A 14193-nucleotide genomic window follows, 5' to 3' on the forward strand; every position below is an offset into this window, starting at 1 on the left:
TCGAAGCGTCTTTATGCTTGTACTACCTAAAACTTTTGATCTATATATCAGTACCTTTTCCTTTCCAATACTGTCATTTATTTTATTGCACCTGTTTTACTTTACCTTATTTATTGCACCAGTATATCATGTGATACCATGTACCCTGTTTTCCATAACTGTTTATATTCTGTAAAGAAGCATGCAATTTACTTAGTTACAACTGTTTTCAAAAAAGAAATATTTCTATTTCATAAAACTTTTCTTTTATACAAAGATTTGATTCAAAAGCTAAATAAATTGATTGATTCTTTACAGAAAATGCCTCCCAGAAGAAATTCCCGCACCAACACCCAGAATGAAGAAACCAACAACAACAACAACAATAACAACTAAAATGATATAAACCAGAATGTGAACCCAGGACCCATGGACCCAGCAATAGCCCAGATTCTTCAAATCTTGGCCCAACAAACAGTTCACCTGGCACAATAACAGCAGAGACAGACCAATCCCCAGGTAACTTTCAAAACTTTTCAGGCAGTAAACCCACCAGAATTCAAGGGTTCCTTAGAGCCAATTGAAGCAAATGTGTGGTTAAAGGAAATAGAGAAGGCTTTTGCCTTGGTAAAAGTGAAAGAGGAGCAAAAGGTTGAATTTGCAAGTTACTATCTAAAGAATGAGGCCACCTATTGGTGGGAAATGGTGAAAACATTGGAAAGCACATATGTTATTACTTGGGAAAGATTTAAGGAGTTGTTTTTAGAAAAGTATTTTCCTCAGTTTGTTCAGGATCAAATGGAGCTGAAGTTTTTAGAATTAAAGCAAGGGAACATGTCAGTAACAGATTATGAGGGGAAGTTTGAGGAATTGTCAAGGTATGTGCCGTCGTATGTTGATACTGATAGAAAGAAAGCTAAGAGATTCCAGCAAGGCTTGAAGCCATGGATCAGAGGGAAGGTAGCTATTTTTGAATTGGATACCTATGTTGGGGTTGTACAGAAATCTATGATCGCAGAGACAGAGAGTGAGATGTTCCAGAAAGAAAAGGAAAGCAAGAAAAGGAAAGTTGAGGGAAGTGAGGGTTAGTCACAAACAGGGAAGTTTCCAAATTTTAAGAAGGGCAAGTTTCAGCCAGGGAGAAATTTTAATTTCAGGAGACAAAATGTTGGAGACGGAGGCCAGGGCAATCGTTCAGCTAATGTGAATCAGCCGAATCAGTTGAGATTAACTTTTCCAGATTGTCAAGTATGTGGAAAGAAGCATGGAGGAGTTTGTAACAAGTTGAATGTGGTATGTTTTAAATGCAACCAGAAAGGGCACTACTCGAGGGAGTGCCGAAATCAGCCAGCAAGAGAGCCAGCAAATAAGGATCAGCCTATCCGGAATCCAGCAGTGAAGGTTCCAGCCATTGGATTTACATGCTTTAAATGTGGGAAGCCAGGACATATGGCCAGGGATTGCAAGACACCAGCCCCAGTCAGTAATGCATTAAGGATTATGGGATCTACCCCAACAGTGAATGAGACTCCGAGGGCTAGAGTTTTTGACATGTCGGTGAAGGATGCGATCCAGGATACGGATGTCGTGGCAGGTACGCTTAATGTGAAATCTTTATGTGCCAAAGTGTTAATAGATTCGGGAGCAACTCGATCGTTTGTTTCACAAGATTTTGTTAGTAAGTTAAATTGTCCAGTTGGGTATTTAAATGAAATAATGACTGTGGAATTAGCAAATCAAGAACGTGTAACTGTTAACCAAGTTTGTGGGAATTGTGAGATTGAGATTTCTGGTAGTAAGTTTTGTGTAGATTTGATACCGTTTAAGTTAGGAGAATTTGACGTTATATTAGGAATGGATTGGTTATCTAAGCATGATGCTCAGATAGATTGTCGAAATAAGAAAGTAATGGTGAAAACGCCAGACGAAAGAATAGTAACGTTCAAGGGATAGAAGCAGGTAAAGAAGTTCTTAACGATGATTCAAGCCAAGAAGTTACTACGACAAGGATGTGAGCATTTCATAGCATATGTGATCGACAGAAGTCAGAAGCCAACAAAACTTGAAGATATTCCAGTTGTAAATGAATTTCCAGAAGTATTTCCCGACGAGTTACCAGGACTTCCTCCAGATAGAGAAATTGAATTTGTAATTGACTTAGCACCTGGAACCGAACCAGTATCCAAGGCCCCGTATAGAATGGCGCCCGTTGAGATGAAAGAGTTAGCAAAGCAATTGCAAGAGCTGTTAGAGAAAGGAGTAATTAGACCCAGCGTATCCCCGTGGGGTGCACCGGTATTATTTGTTAAGAAGAAAGATGGAAGCATGAGACTGTGCATCGACTATAGGGAGCTCAATAAGTTGACGATCAAGAATAAGTATCCGTTACCCAGAATTGATGATTTGTTTGACCAATTGAAGGGAGCCAAGTATTTCTCCAAAATTGATTTAAGATCGGGATATCATCAACTAAAGATCAAACCAGATAATATACCAAAGATAGCTTTCAGAACAAGGTATGGGCATTACGAGTTTTTAGTGATGTCTTTTGGATTGACCAACGCCCCAACAGCGTTTATGGACCTGATGAACAGAATTTTTAAAGAATATTTGGACAAGTTCGTTATAGTATTTATAGACAATATTTTGATCTATTCAAAGATGGAGGAGGATCATGCGGAACATTTAAGGACAGCTTTGGAGATTTTAAGGAAAAAGAAGTTATATGCTAAATTGTCGAAGTGTGAGTTTTGGCTACAGGAAGTTCAGTTCTTAGGACACATAGTCAGTAACGAAGGGATCAAAGTGGACCCAGCAAAGATCGAGGCAATTACGAATTGGGAAAGACCGAGAACACCCACTGAGGTAAGAAGTTTCTTGGGATTGGCAGGATATTATCGACGATTCGTTCAGAATTTCTCAAGAATTGCAACACCATTGACAAAGCTTACACGAAAGAATGAAAAGTTTATATGGAATGACAAGTGCGAAGAAAGTTTTCAGGAATTGAAGCGGAGATTAATCACAACACCTATTTTGTCACTTCCAGACGATCAAGGGAATTTCGTAATTTATAGCGATGCTTCTTACAAAGGATTAGGATGTGTTCTTATGCAGCACGACAAGGTGATTGCGTATACGTCAAGGCAATTGAAACCACACGAACATAAGTACCCTACTCATGATTTGGAGTTAGCAGCTATAGTTTTCGCCTTGAAGATTTGGAGACATTATTTGTATGGAGAAAAGTGTGAAATTTTCACGGATCACAAAAGTTTGAAATATATATTTACCCAGAAGGAACTTAACATGAGACAAAGGAGATGGTTAGAATTGATCAAAGATTATGATTTCTCGATTAATTATCATCCCGGTAAGGCGAACGTTGTAGCAGATGCGTTAAGTCGGAAGGAAAAGTTAAATGTATTATCCGTACCTGAAGAGATATATAAAGAATTTCAAAAATTGGAATTGGAGATTAGAATTTGCAAGCCTGAGGAAGCAAAAGTGTACAGTATAATTTTCCAACCGGAGTTATTGGAGAAAATAAAGAAATGCCAGAAAGAGGTAATGGATCAAGATATAAATAGTTTGGTAGGTGAGGAATTATGCACGCAACAAGATGATCAAGGTATTCTTAGGTTTTCTTCAAGAATTTGGATTCCACCAGTAACGGAGCTGAAAAATGAAATTTTACAAGAAGCACATAGTTCAAGATATTCCATCCATCCAGGGAGTACCAAAATGTACAGAGATTTAAAGAAGAATTATTGGTGGCCAAATATGAAGAGAGAAATTGCGGAATGGGTTAGCAAATGCTATACCTGTCAGTAAGTTAAAGCGGAGCATCAGAGACCAAGCGGATTGCTACAGGCATTGGAGATTCCAGAGTGGAAGTGGGAATATATTGCCATGGATTTCATAGTTGGATTACCAAGGACAAGGGCTAATCATGATGCCATTTGGGTTATAGTAGATAGACTTACCAAGTCAGCTCATTTTCTGCCTATAAATGAAAGATTTTCGCTCGATAAGTTAGTTCATATGTACTTGAAAGAGATCGTAGTTCGTCATGGAGTTCCAGTGTCTATTGTATCTGATCGAGATCCAAGATTTAATTCAAGATTTTGGAAGAGTTTTGAAGAATGTTTGGGAACAAGATTGAATATGAGTACGGCCTATCACCCCCAAACGGATGGTCAAAGTGAAAGAACGATCCAGACAATCGAGGACATGCTACGTGTTTGTGCTATTGATTTCAAAGGAAGTTGGGACGAGCATTTACTCCTAGTAGAGTTTGCTTATAACAACAGTTATCACGCCAGTATTGGGATGCCACCTTATGAAGCCCTTTATGGACGCAAATGTAGATCTCCAGTATATTGGGACGAAGTAGGAGAACGCAAAATACTCGGACCTGAATTGGTGCAATAGACAAAGGAAGTTGTTGAAATTATCCAGAAAAGATTAATAGCTGCACAAGATCGTCAAAGGAAATATGCGGACCAGTCAAGAAAAGACATGGAATTTGAAGAAGGAAGCTTGGTATTATTGAAAGTATCACCGTGGAAAGGACTAACGAGGTTTGGGAAGAAAGGGAAGCTAAACACAAGATATGTCGGACCTTTTGAAATCCTAAAGCGTATTGGCAAAGTAGCTTACGAGTTGGCGTTACCTCCGCACATGGAGTACATTCACAATGTTTTTCACATATCAATGCTTAAGAAATATAATCCAGACTCCAGGCATATAATAGAATATGAGCCAATAGAACTTCAAACAGATTTATCATATGTAGAGAGTCCAATAGAGATTCTAGAGGAAAGGGAGAAAGTATTAAGAAATAAAGTGATAAAGTTAGTAAGAGTATTGTGGAGAAACCCAAAGGTTGAAGAGTCAACCTGGGAGTTAGAAAGTGATATGAGAGAAAAATACCCTCATTTATTTTCTTAGAGATTCTGAGGATAGAATCCTTTTAAGGGGGGAAGGATGTAATATCCGGGATATATCGTGTAATTATTTTTGCTATTATATAATTATTATGTGTGTTCAGTATCTATTCTATGAGCTAATTGTTAAGTGTTATCTGTACTTGAATATTCAAAAATAATATTAATTGAGTATTTTAATTTTTATATGTCCAAAATAAAATATAGATAATTGTCATATCTTCCTAATTATTTTTATGTTGGTTTATGGATTTATAAGAATCATATGAAATTTCTAAAATCTTTTTCCGGGTAATTAAAATCTATTTTATAAAAACGGGAACCAACTGACGTCAACCGTTGTTACGTTTTTGGAACCCGAAACTCTTTCGAGAACTCCTTCCTAACCTAATTATAATATTCCGAGCATATTCCATGTTTCGACTTTTTCGATCCGGCTTACGGTTTGTCCTGCGCGGGTCCCGGCGCAATATTTTCGATACAATATTCGTTTCGGTAAATCAATAAAACCCGTATTTTCGATAAACGGGAGCTTTTTATTAAACTATCCCAATTATCACTTCGTAATACGTGTAACCAGGCGCTGAGACCAAGACCGCAGTACAAATTGTACTGATTTGGATAATTATCCCGAAAACCGATACCGTTTGGATCAGTTTTTACAAATAAACGTATCGTTTTATATCCGGAATGATCCAACGGGATACAAATTTTCCATAATTATAAATAGTCTTTTACCGTATTTTATTTCGTATCAAAATCATTTGCAGATAGTTAATTATATAATTTTCAGAGAAAAGCCCTAATTTCTTAAAACTGTTCTAAGAATCAAACAGCAAAACGAAGGCGTTACCGATCTTTGTTTTCAAAGCTTGAGTAACCAAAACGAAGGATTTGAAGTGTTCTATCAGATTCTGAGCTTTGTTTCACTGCAGAAATCAAGGTTATTTTTCTAAAAATTTATTTATTTTCGAATTTATTTTATTAAAAATATGAATTTTTGTTCGGATGATTGTTTGTATGATTTGATGATTGCATGTTGTAGAGCTTGTTTTCCTGATGATTTTCATATGTCATACGTCTGATTTGGAGTTCAATAACATGCTCAAAAGTGGGTTTAATTTTCGAATTTCAAAATTAGGGTTTATAACCCGTATGAATGTTCTTAATTGAAATTTGGGGGTTTCTTATTCTGTGATAGATTGATGTTGTGTGATAGTGGGTTGTGTTCTCTGTGAAATTTGCAATCTAGTCGTATAAGTTTCATGAACCAACGAGGTCTGTAGAGAAGGGAGTTGTGTTTTGAAGTTTTCCGATGTTCGCCGGAAACTGGAAAGCTTCACGGCCAAATTCCGGCCAACTCAGGGATTGTTAGGTTGTTTTGATTGCATGATTGTATTCCTGGTAATTTGTAGATGTGATCTGGAGCTTGTGGTAAGGTGAGGAGGTCGGAATTGTGTTCTCCGGCGAACCCGACTGTTTTCCGGCGACGGGGTGTAAAATTGCAGTTTGGTCCCTGGACTTTTGGGGACGATACAGTTAGGTCCCTGAAGTTTCCAGACTTTGCAAATTTAGGATTCCTGTTTATAAAATGTTTAAAAATCATATTTCCTATTTATTTTTATTATAAAAATTCGTTTTTAATTTTTGAAAATTCTAAAAATTATTATTTTTAATTCACAAATAAATCTAAATTAATTAGTTAATTAATTTCAGTTAATTTATAATTGATTAATTGGTCAATTAATTCGAAAATTAATTGATTAATTGATTTAATTAATTATTAATTAATTTTAATTAGTTATTTAATTAAATTTAATTATTTAAAAATGATTTAAAAATTCTGAAAAATAGTTTCGAGCTTTAAAATATTATTCTAAATTATTTTCAAGGCTCGATAATTATTCTAAAATTAGTTCGGAGCCAGAATGGGCCAACCGAACCCTGTTTATTAACCCGAAATTGATCAAACGACCTGTTTTAATTCCGAAAAATGTTTTAAAAATCATTTTAAATACCAGAAAGCCTATTAATGACCCGAGACTTCTTTATAAATAATAAATCATTGATTACGTGATGTATTATGTGCTACGTGTGACTTGTTAATTGACTATCGGTCTATATATTCGGTGTTTACTTGATTATTGCATAACTTTCAATCCGTTAATCGGATTTGGGTAAAACGAAGGGTAGATAGAAGTATGTGTTGAATATAATTCCATGAGTAAATTATTGATAGATGCTTATGATATATGAGCAGAAGAGGCAAGACGTAGGAAAGGGAAACAGGTAGTTGAGGAGTAAAACGGTTGTGATTGGAAGCGAGTGCAGTGTAGTAAGCTAATACCAGGCAAGTGTTCTGAACTTTCTCGAGATATTGTAGTACTTGATAACCCTGTGATATTGCAAGTGCTTTGAAGCACAGAAACCTAAATCCTGATTTCAGTTATTGTACTTGAGCCATGAATCATATTCTTTCTAATCCATTGATTATTGTATACCCAAACAAGAACCACAAATCTACGATACTACTCTACAAATACATACAAATTAAATACCAAACACTGAAATGAACTATTATATACTCAACCCATGGTATCTTATACTTTGAAAGATCGAATCCTTGAAACCTTGAAACGTTGATTCCTTTGTTATCCAATTCTTTCATTACCCAGCATCCAAGCTTTTAAATTGCCTTATTGATCCTTACAAGGATTGAAACCCTTTCATTGTTAAACATTTATTGTTGTTAATGATTTCGGTTATTGTTTACTATTGCATATTCTGTTATTATGTTAGAATTGGATTGTTTTTATAAAATTGTGGACCAGATTCGTGGTCAGACCATATAATGGTCAAGTTAGGCCAATGTGTGCCTTGGATCCAGTAGTTAGAGCAATGCTGTGTGCCTTGCTTGGGGTTAGTGTGTGACTGATCAGCAGCCTAACCTTGGTTTTTAAATTAAAAGTATAATATCCAATTCTAAATCATAATCCATTGTTCACTTGATATCATAAACATATTCACCTGATGATCATTATTCTCAGTTTTGTCATTGTGACTTGCTGAGCTAGTTAGCTCATTCGTGCGATGTTGATTATATTCTTTCCAGTTAAAAAGGAACCAGTTGGTAAAGAGGATCCCCAGTCCAGCGCGAGAGCTAGGGGTTCAGGTTGAGAAAGCTGAGCTAGTAGGCTTCTTTTGGAATAATTTAAGTTTGTAAAATTTTGTAATAATGTTTAATACTCAGTTTGAATTTGAAATAGTTGGGATTTGAACGGTTTGTAATATATTAGTGTGTTTGGCTTGTGTGCATACTTTAACCTGTTGCGGTCCGTGGTGATTGGTAAGTAGGGTCATTGCATATATTATTATTATCTTTATTATTGTTATAAGCAGGTTATAATTAAGGTGTGTGTGGACCCCAAACTTCTGACCCGGGTTTGGAGGGCGCCACAAAATGGGTTTATATACCACTTAGAAACAAGGGCAAATTTGTAATCTACTAATTCCCTTTATAGCTCTTTTGTTCCTTTTCTTTTTACTCAAATGTAACAAAAATCAAATATAAAGTATATCTCTCTCGGGAAGTCGAGAATTATTGAAAATGACAATTTTAATACATAGGCCTCGAAATTAGCTTTTTAACCATTACTCATAATAGATTTTTGATCAGACGGTTGATTTTATATGAATTTCGTAAGCTTGCTTTAATAATATTATTTTCCACATAAAATCAATTTAAAAATGCAAAGACCAACAAATAAATCCACTCATCATTATTAAAAAGTCTTTGGGACTACTACGAAGATATCAGAACAAATCCCATGTTTTTATCTTACTCGAATGATTTTATAAAAATGCGCGAAGGTTAATTAAACCTTTCTTTAAATCACGAAATTTCTTTAAAATTCATAAAAACTGTCAGAGAACACATAGCCATGCACACAGAAAACAATCACACATATATAATCACATAACAACTCAAGTCCGATCATAGAATTTATCCCTCTTTAATCTTTATCCTCTTTTATGCCTACCGGGTCACGTTCAGCCTGACGGCCCGACGCTCAGCGTTTCGATTACGCTTCTCATTATCTTTACCAATCAACACGTCACTTAGGACGAAATACTTTATTTATATATTCGGTTCATTTAATCACACAAAATTTACATTTTATACTCTTTAACTCCTTATTAGTACGGGTTCCGTTCTACCTGACGGCCCGACACCACAGCTTAACTTCTAAGCTGACTCTTTAAATTGGAACGTTTTTATCTACGCTTCTATATTCTAATATACAGAAAAGACAATTAATCAACACTTAGTCACATAATTATAATCACATCTCAGAACACATACTTTATTGACTTAATTACGTCGTAAAATCCTCAGTCGTCACAGCCTCTATCTCCCCCTTAGTCTTGATAGCAGGCATGATGAGAGGTGTAGGAAGTTCAGGCCTCAAAGCTTCAGGAAGTGCAGGCAAAGGAATATTTAGAGCACCCATGATAGCTCCCAATGATACTGAGTTTTGCATGTGAAGATGCTTATGGAAGTCTACCAAGGTCTTGATGTCAGCCTGTTGACTTTGTACCAAAGCTTTGAGTTGAGAAGCTTGTGATGTGAGAGAATCATTAGATGACTGTAGGGTGGAGACTAGTTGTTGAAGAGACTGAATTTGGAGGTTTATTGATGTGGAGATTGGTTGTTGTGAGCTTGTTAAGCCAGGAGCACCAAATGTAGCTTGAATGGACTCCTTAATTTCCTCCATAAATAAAGTTGAAGGTTCATATCTAGCTTGATGTAGTTAATCCAGTTTGACCCTTCTGTCATTGTTACTGGTGATGTGATTATGGACAACTTCATGTAAAGCCACAAAGGATTGCCTTAGATTTTTGATGCTCTGTCCTATACTGGTCATATCAAACCTTGCCATTTGATCATCAAATTTCTGGAATTTGTTCTTGATCTCTACTTGAGTTGGCACAAGGTCATCCATTTTGTCTTTTACCAATCTCCTTATCCTGTCTCGATGGTTCCAGAGTCTGTTGTAGTGCTTTACGTATGAGATGAAAAGCTTTGAGTTGAGCTTTGTAGACTTCTGTCACAACATCATAGACATCCTGTGGACTGAGAACCTTGGCATTGCTTCCCAAGATAGTGAAATATTCTTCTCTAAATCTTGCCAAGACCTCATCCATGCTCAAGCTGAAGTCATTGTCTAACCAAGCATCTATATTCCCATCCTACTCAGCTTCATTTACAATCTTCTGCTGCTCCTTTTCAACATCTTCTTTGTATAACAGCAAGATTGCCTGATAGTCCTGATTGGACATGTCAGTTGTGAGAAGCTGTTAGGTATTGTTGGCAAGGCCAGAAATTTGATCCACCAAAAGGTCATTCATTGTTATTGGTTGAGCCTGAGCATCCTGCAGCCATTGGGAGATAAGGTGTGAAGGTTGTTGTGAGGGGTTAGATGTAGAAGGGATGTCTGTTGGGTTTGAGGTGGAGGGTTGGGGTTCATGAACATCACCTTTGACAGATGCCACAATTTGACTCACAGTATGAATTGTGGTTGTGATAGTGTGTTATTCACCAACAATAAGAACCTTCAATTGAATTATAGGGGATTTGACCAGGTTATTCTCATATACCATGACCTCAAACCCTTGCTCTTCTTGCAAAGAGCTGGCACTTGAATGTGCTAAGCTTGCCTCCCTATAGTTGGATCATGGGCAATTGGACTTCTAGTCTCAATTGACAGAGCAATCTCAGCTAGGGTTTGAGGGGAGTTGTCCCTGCATGAGGAACCTCCAATTGAATTGGAGAGGATTTAGATAGATACCTGTCTAGAGTACTACCTTCAAACCTATCAATCTGTGAAGATTGATTTTCACACGAAGGTGCATTCGTGACAACCACAGTTTCTTCAGTTAAAACTGATGAAATCACTGTGTTTTTGTTGGTGTCATCAAGGTCTACCCTAGAGTGTATCCTCTCACCAACTAGATGTGGTTCCTGGGTGGTGAGCACAGTTTCATGAACCATGTCACCTGATTTTGGTGACACTTGAGAAGTAGGTTCAAGTGTCTCAGTGTATGAAGAAGAAATTTTAGAAATAAGATTAATAAATTTAGAATTGAGTGTTAGCAGATCCCTCTGAATAGATGAGGGGGCGTCAAAAGATGTGCTCTCAGAGTGTGTGCCATCTTTGTTTCTTCTTTCATACACTTGAATGTGTTCAAGTGGTGGTGCAGACTCTTTACAAGATGCACTAGGGAGAGTGCTTTGTTCAATAGAGACACCCTGTTAAGAGGATGCCCCTAGAGTCAGTTTTATTCCCTCTTTTTCAACTAAATCCTTTTGAGAGGATGCAAAAGTAGCTAAATGAGTGGTCAACTCAGATTTCTTTATCTTTTTTGGTTTCTTGACCAGGTTAGACTCAATAGGTATTTGATCCTCACCACTCTCATTAATAACAGTTAGGGGTGCCTGCTTTCTCTTCTTTTTACTCACTTCACCCTTTTGAGAAGATGAAGTGGTTGGTTTCCTAGCTTTTAATGGTAAAGAAGGAAGAGTTTCAGTTTGGGAAGGCCCTTGTTGGTGTTCCTGTGTCTGTTCTTCCACAGGCATAGGAGCCATAAATATGCTAGATTGAACATTTGATCTCATATCAGGCATAGGGTAAGGGTAAGTCCTGAATCTCTCCAACATAAATGGAGTGATTCTAACTTACAGGTACCTTATTTTTTGTAATAAGTGAGCCAAATAGAACTTTGGACACCTGTTTACAATTGCCTATTTGTGTCCTATCTATACCATTAATTAAATGGATGTCTTACACTTTATGGTTTAAAACAGACATTATAAACCTATGAAGAAATATTTCCTTACCTCTTGAGGCCAAAGGCATTGTGAGCCTTGTGTTAAGTTCCTCCATTATCAAAAGTCCTACATTGAGGTATCTGTTGTGAGCCATAGAGAACACCAGCTTCTGAACAACACTTGAAATATTGTCATACCCTGTCTTCCTGGAGGTGAAGGCCCTCACAATTAAGTCAAACATGAAAGATCATTCCCTCCTCAAATGCTTCTTGTTCAAGCTTGCCAAGTTGATCTTCTCACTGTAGTTGATGAAGTCCATGAACTCAGCTAGCTCTTCTCAAATTGGAACCTCTACCAGGTTGTCAGTAGGGATGCCCAAAGCCAAATTGACATCATTCTCAGAACACTCCACCTGTTGGCCTTGAATGGAGCAGTTAACCACTATGGATATAGCTTGATTCTCATGCACTATTGTCCTCATTACATCCGAGTTCCAGAAATCACTGGGAACATCCAAATACAAAATTGGATTTGCATTTAGAGCACCTGCAAAGTATATTTTAGAAAGGAACTTCATAAAGCTCTTGAAGCTATCAGGAACTTGGTAGCATCCGTAAATGCAAGGTAGTTTGTGCCATCCTTTGAGATAAAAGCTCTAACTGTGTTTGATGCCATTTTAAGTGTTTGAATTTGAGTGGGTAAGAGATTTGAGAGAGAAAGAGTTTGAAATGAGAGAAAACTGTTTGGATTTGCAGAAATTAGGTCACTTTGAGATCTCTAAGGCGTAAAAAGGTGTATGTCGAGATGTCTGGGTATTTATAATAAAAGGTAAATGACTTATAGAGAAGTAGAAATAGATGTTTGGGATTTGCTTATCGAGAAGTCATGTGTGAGAATAGATACATATCGATATGTCACTTTCCTGACTCTTATCGTGAATTAGATAGTGACTTATCGAAATGTCAAATAAATACCCAGTTTGTCCTGAATGGACTGAATTTTTCCAATTTTTATTTGAATAAATCAAAGTAAAATTAGAATGATTTTATATCAAAAGTATTTTACTAAAATAATTTATTGAACTAAATTATTCCAGTTCTAAGTTATCGAGAAGTCTAAAATATTCTGGTAGAGAACTCTATGAATTAACATATATCGAGATCTCTATAATGACTTGTCGAGAAGTCATAATAAAGCTTGTCGAGAAGTCCTTCGGGAAGTCAGGAAAATGACTTATCGAGAACTCTATCAAGAAGTCTCAAAATGACTTGTCGAGAAGTCAATTAGACTTATCGAGAATTCAGTTCTCTATATACTTTTGAACTATTTGATTATGCCTTATGCTAATTTCACATATTTAAAATGTGAATTAACAATTAGAGAGATTTTTTAGAATTTGAAAAATTCCAAGCTGAGTTTTAAATTTTGAAAAATAAATATACAGAGAATTATGAAATAATTATAACTCATATTCCAATTATTTTCCAATTAAATCAAATTAATTTTGATTCACTAGAAATTAATCTACTGCATCACATTGGCTGAGTTCTTGCCTTTAGGATGAAGAATTTAATATTCCAATTTCACCAACAAGTCTAGTGAAAGTTGCTTCATCCAAAGATTTAGTAAAAATGTCAGCTAATTATTTTCTGTTGGAACAAAAATTAACTCAATAGTACCATTTGCAGCATTTTCTCTAATAAAATGGTACCTTACATCAATGTGCTTTGTTCTAGAATGATTAACTGGATTGGCCACAATGAAAATAGCACTAGTATTGTCACATATAATTGGAATTTTGTGTAACACTAGTCCATAGTCCATTAGCTGATTTCTAATCTCACTGTAGCTATGTATGGTAACACTTGAGCACAAATTGTTATTTCTGCAGCTATGTATCCAACCTCACTGTGGAAGTTGACACAGATTGTTATTTCTTGCTATACCAGGATAAAAGTCTTTGTCCAAAAAATTGACAGCTTTCACTAGTACTCTTTCTGTCAATCTTGCATCCAGCAAAATCTGCATCTGTGTATCCAATAACTTCAAATCCAGTACATTTAGGATACCATAATCCCAAGTTTGGAGTCCCTTTTAAATATCTGAAAATCCTTTTCATGGCCATCAAATGTGATTCCTTTGGATTGGATTGAAATCTTGCATACAGACATGTTGCAAACATAATGTCTGATCTACTAGAAGTCATATACAACAAAGATCCAATCATTCCTCTATTACCTAAAATGTCTACACTTTTTCTTTTCTTATCTTCATCCAACTTTGTAGCTGTAGACATAGGTGTTGATGCAGGTGAACAATCAACCATTCCAAATTTCTTTAATAAATCCTTAACATACTTGGTTTGGCTGATGAAAATTCTATCACTTCTTTGACTGACTTGAAGTCCAAGAAAGTAACTTAATTCTCCCATCATGC

This window comes from Apium graveolens, chromosome 7 (genome assembly GCF_009905375.1).
Source record: "Apium graveolens cultivar Ventura chromosome 7, ASM990537v1, whole genome shotgun sequence".
NCBI classification, from domain to species: Eukaryota; Viridiplantae; Streptophyta; class Magnoliopsida; order Apiales; family Apiaceae; genus Apium; species Apium graveolens.